Here is a 6,000-nt window from a genome sequence, read left to right as displayed (position 1 = left end):
ATTATAATGTTGGTCTGGTTGACTCTGGAGTCCTTTACAAATGGTAGGTAGAATGTGATTCAGAGATTCCCAACCCTAGTCCCAGTGCCAGAAATTTTCACCAGTGCTGGATCAGGGTGTGGGCAGCGAGCCCATACCTTCCAGTCCCAAGCTGGTCAGATGCAATTGGGGGAAGTAGGCATCTCATACCCGTACGCAATGTTCATGGGGTCAGGCCACAGTCTATCAGCGGAATTGTCATCCATAGTCTGAATTCAGGGAGATTCTGAAAGATAAGTTTAAGAGGTCATAAATATTTTCCCTCTATGCCCATTCACTCAGAATGCATTATGTACAGAACCAGAGCTATATGGTAACAATGGCAATTCCTGAAATGCTGATGAAGAAAACACCCAGTCAGAAATCTGCATTGAAATAAACCATTGTTCTTACAACCCTAAAAAACTGTCAGACAGAATCAATATAGTTTGAACAAAAGGCATTTCACTTCACTTCATAACTCTTAATTTTATCCAAAGAAACATGCAGACCTTAAAAACAGATCAAAGAAGTAATAACTTTCTATAACTGTATAAAGGTATCACTCAACCAAAGCCAAGCACTTTAACCTGCAGTCAATTGACGAGGAAGGGTCAGATGTGTGGAGAAAAGAATCATAGAATCCCTACAGTGCGGAAAGAAGCCATTTGGCCCATTGAGCCTGCACTGACAACAATCCCACCCAGACCCTATTCCCGTAGCCCCACATATTTACCCTGCTAATCCCCGACACTAGGGTCAATTTTCCATGGCCAATCCACCTAATCCGCACATCTTTGGACTGTGGGAGGAAATTGGAGCACCCGGAGGAAACCCACGTAGACACGGGGAGAATGTGCAAACTCCACACAGACAGTGACCCAAGGCCGGAATTGAACCCAGGTCCCTGGCACTGTGAGGCAGCAGTGCTAACTACTGTGCCAGCGTGCCGCCTCCACTGTGCCACCCCCACTGTGCCACCATGCCGACAAGTGTCAATTCATTGACTGAGTAGCAAATGTAGGAATCAGAGAATTACAGCTGAGTTACTCAGGAGGAAGGTAGTAATCAGTTTTTCACAAGTATTAGTGTTGGGGCCATGATTAATGATCATTTGCATTAATAATTTAGATTTAAGAAAAAGTAACTCAATGGCAAAATTTTTCAGATACCAAACTGGACAGGTGGAGGGGAGGGGTGGTGCATGGATAGCTACACGACGAAGACAAAGCAATTAAACATGCTAACAAATTGTCTCTAAGGATATTTAATTCTGAAGTAGTGAAGTTATGTTAAATTTGTAAAGAACTCTGATCAGAAGACTACTGTGCATGGTTCTGGTCTCCATGCCATAAGGAGAAAGTTTGAAAATGACTTTCAAAGATGGTATCGGAACAAAGTGATTACAGACGTCAAGAACAAGGTTGAGACTTTGTATTCTCTTTAGAAGAGAGAAAACAGAGATATTTTATAGAATTTTTAAAATTCTGAATAGATGCACAGGTTGGGTGTGGAGGGATTGTAGGAAACTTGTAGGAAACTACAATACTAGGTGGGTCATAAATACCAAATAATCACTAATAAATCCAAACAGGCAAATAAGGAGACATTTCTTTACTCAGTGATTCGAAAGTGGAATTCATTACCACAGAATGTAGATGAGGCAAATGGCTCGGATGCTTTTGAAATGAAATTAGATGAATGGATGAGAGGAAAGGGAATAGAAAAATGTATTGAAAGGCTGAGATAGGGGGATGGAAAGAAAATGAAAATAATTCTTGTGTAGTATAAACACTAACAGAAAAACTGGGGAAAATGGTCTTTTCCACTGTTATGTTGACTTAGAAATATTAACATATATTGTCTGAACTCCAGTGTCAGCTATATGTGGTCACTTTAACTCAACAGTGCCAGTGCTGTGGGTGACCTTAATTTGATAGCATTTGTGCTGTACATTCTCTGAACTCCAGTTTCCCCGCTTTGTGTACTTTTTGATCTACATACTGGTAATGCTGTACATTCTCGTAACTCAATGTCAGTGCTGTGCATTTCCTGAACTTGATAGTGTCAGCATTGTCTGAACTCGGGAATATTAATGATGTTGTGTGCTCTGGAATCAGTTGCTGGCCTTACAATGGTTGGATCAAATGATATTCTGAGCAATGTGTCAGGTGCCTATTGTCCTCCCTCTTTTAAATAGTCAGAATAAGCTGTTCTTTAATCACACGTCAGTGGGGTGAGGCAACACTACTGTGTTTCCAGCATTTTCTGTTTTGGTTTCTGACTTCCAGCAACCACTGTATGTTGCGTTGGTTAGGTCAAAGCGTGTTTGATGATTGAGTGGTTTGATGGGAATGTGTGCAACTCCCCAGGCTGGTGGAAATTGCTGAGTTTTGTACGAAGAGTTGAATTACCTAGAGAAACCTAGACTGCTGGAAATCTGAAATCAAGACAGACAATTTCAGAACAGCTCCTACAACATCTGTGGGGTAAGAGAAGCACAAGATTATAGGAAATGACATCAGATGTTAGGCCGTTTGGCCCCTTGAGCCTGTTCTGCAATTCAGTAAGATCATGGCAGCTTTGATCCTCTTTCTTGTCTGCCCCTAAAATCTTTGACTTCTTTGAAGATCAAAAATCCACAACTCAACCTTGAATATATTCAATGACCCAACACCATTGCCCTCTGTCGAAGAGAAGTCCAAAGACCAATGACTATCTAAGAGACTCCTCCACATCTTTGTTTTAAATGGGAGACGGTTTATTTTGAAACTGTACCCTCTAGTTCTAGATTCCTCCAGAAGAGGAAACTTTATCCCAGCATCCACCCTTTCAGGCCGAGTTAACGGATCTGATTTTAACTCACTCAAAACCCATTCGGTTACAGATAAAATTGAGCCTAATATTTCAGGTCAATGATCTTTATCAGAACCGGAAGATGAACATATTTTAAACAAGTGCCGAGCTAGTGTAAAGACAGGCTGATAGGGTTAGGAATGGAAAGGGGAAACATCTATGATCGGGTGGAGGACAGGAGTCATTCAGTGATAGACGGTATTCATCAGTGTAAAAAGAGTCACTCACTCAATATGGGCAGCATTTCAGAATAACAAATCACTCAATATGAACACTATTTCACAGAATAACAACAATCACTCATTCAGCGTGGACAATATTCTATAGAATCAAGTAATATATGAACTTTTTAAAAAAATCATTCAAGGGATGTGGGCTTGGCCAACAGTCGCTACCCATCCCTAACTGCCTTTGAGAAGGTGGTGATGAACTGTCTTCTTGAACCGTTGCACCCACAGTGACATTAGGGAGGGAGTTTTAGGATTTTTACCTAGTGACAGTGAAGGAACATCAATCAATATATTTCCAAGTCAGGATGGTGAATGACTTGGAGGTAAATATCCAGGTGGTGGTGTCCCATGCATCTGCTACCGTTGCCCTTCTAGATGGTAGTGGTTGTGGGTTTGGATGGTGCTAAGGAGGCTTGGAGCGTTCATGCAGTGCACCTTGTAGATGGGGCACACTATGCATCGGTGGTGGAGGGGGTGAATGTTTGTGAATGGGGTGCCAATTTAGCAGGGCTGCTTTGTCCTGGATGCGTCAGGATTCTTGAGTATTGTTGGAACTGCATTCATCCAGGCAAGTGGAGAGTATTCCATTGCAGTCCTGGCTTGAGCCTTGTAAATGAAGTAGAGTCTTTGGGAGTACTCTCCACAGAATTCCCAGCCTCTGACCTACTCTTGTAACAATAGTATTAATATGGCTGGTTCAGTTTAGTTTCTGATCAATGGTAACCCACAGGATGTTGATAGGGGGATTCAGTGATGATAATGCCATTGAATGTCTCTCTTGTTGGAGATGGTCATTCCTTGGTGCTCATGTGGTGTGAATGATATGTGCCACTTATTAGCCTGAACTTGGATATTGTTCTGGGTCTTGCTTCTGTATCCGAGGAGTCATGAATGGTACTGGATATTGCACAATGCTGCACAATCATCAGTGAATATCCCCACTTCTGACCTTATGGAGGGAAGGTCATTGATAAAGCAGCTGAAGATGGTTGAGCTTCAGACACTACCCTGAGGGACTCCTGCAACGATCCTGAGATAACTGACCACTAACAATCAGCATCATCTTCCTTTGTATCAGGTATGACTCCAACAAGTGGAGAGGTTCCCCTCTGATTCCCATTGACACATTTTGCTAGGGCTCTTTGATGCCACACAGTCAAGTTTGGCCTTTATATCAAGGGCATTCACTCTCACGTCACCTCTGGCATTCAGCTCTTTTATCCATGTTTGAACCAAGGCTGTAATGAGGTCAGGAGCTGAGTGACCCTGGCGGAACCCAAACTGAGCAACTATGAAGAGGTTTTTGCTGCGTAAATGCCAATTGATAGCACTGTGGATGACCCCCTCCATCACTTTACTGATGATCGAGAGTATACACATTGATGGGGCAGTCACTGGCCAAGTTGGATTTGTCCTGCCTTTTGTGTACAGGGCATGCCCAGGCAATTTTCCCATTGCCAGGTAGGTGCCAGTGTTGTAGCTGTACTGGAACAGCTTAGCTACAGGAGCGCCAAGTTAAAAAGCAAAGCCTTCAGTAATATTGCTGGACTATTGTCAGGGCCCTTTTTTTTGCAATATCCAGTGCCTCCAGCCATTTTTTGATATTACATGGAGCAAATTGAATTGGCTGAAGACTGGCATCTGTGATGTTAGGGACTTCTGGAGGAGGCAGAGATGGATCGTCCTTTGGCACTTCTGGCTCAACATTGTTGCTTCAACCTTGTCTTTTGCACTTTGTGCTCAGATCTTCATTGAGGATGGGACATTTGTGAGTTGTTTAATTGTCTACCATTATTCACAGCTGGATGTGGTAGGACGGCAGAGCTTAGATCTGATCTGTTGGATGTGTATCTGTCTATTACTTGCTGCTTATGCTGTTTGACATACAAGTAGTCCTACGTCGTCAACACCTCATTTTTAGATATGCCTGATGTTGCTCCTAGCATGCCCTCCTGCACTCCTCATTGAACCAGTGTTAATCCCCTGGCTTGGTGATAATATTAGAGTGGGGGATGTGCAACACACAAGGTGACAGATTGTGATTGAGTACAATTCTGCTGATGGCCCACAACACCTCATGGATACTCAGCCTTGAGCTATGAGATTATCCTGTTTAGCATGGCGGTAGTGGCAGACAACATAATGGAGAGTATCCTCAATGTGAAAACGGGACTTTGTCTCCACAAGGGCTGTGTGGTGATCACTCCTACTAATACTGCCCTGGGCAGGTGCATCTATGACCGGCAGGCTGGTGAGAATGAGGTCAAGTATGTTTCTCCCTCTTGTTGGTTCCCTCCCTCACCACCTACCAGATCCAGCCCTGCCCTTTAGGACTTGACCAGCTCAGTCAGTGCTACTGAGCCACTCTTGGTAATTGGCATTGGAGTCCCCCACCCAGAGTACATTCTGTACCCATACCACTTTCAGAGCTTCCTTCCAGTGGTGTTCAACATGGCAAGGTACTGATTTAGCAGCTGAAGGGTTGTGGGTAGGTTTTTGTGATAATCAGCCATGTTTTACCTGGCTCCATGAGACTTCATGAGGTCCAGGGACAATGTAATGGACTCCATGGCAACTTCCTCACAACTGTGCCAACTCCTGGGTTTGTCCTGACAATGATGGTGTCTGGGATATTGACAGTATGATTATGACAGCTAATGGGAACAGCTTTTCAATGCTTACCTGATCCAAATCTGTCAATCTTGTACACCTCTATCAAATCTCTCCTCAATCTCTTTTACTCCAGGGAGAACAACCCCAGCTTCTCCGGCCTAACCTTGTGGCTAAAATCCCTCATCGCTGGAACCATTCTGGTAAATCTCCCTCTGTACCCTTTCAAGGAGCCTCACATCCTTCCTAAAATGTGGCAACCAGAACAGGAAGCAATATTCTAGCT

The sequence above is a fragment of the Mustelus asterias genome, chromosome 9 (genome assembly GCF_964213995.1).
Source record: "Mustelus asterias chromosome 9, sMusAst1.hap1.1, whole genome shotgun sequence".
NCBI classification, from domain to species: Eukaryota; Metazoa; Chordata; class Chondrichthyes; order Carcharhiniformes; family Triakidae; genus Mustelus; species Mustelus asterias.
The sequence above is the reverse complement of the archived record's forward strand: the minus strand, read 5'-3'. Positions refer to the sequence as shown.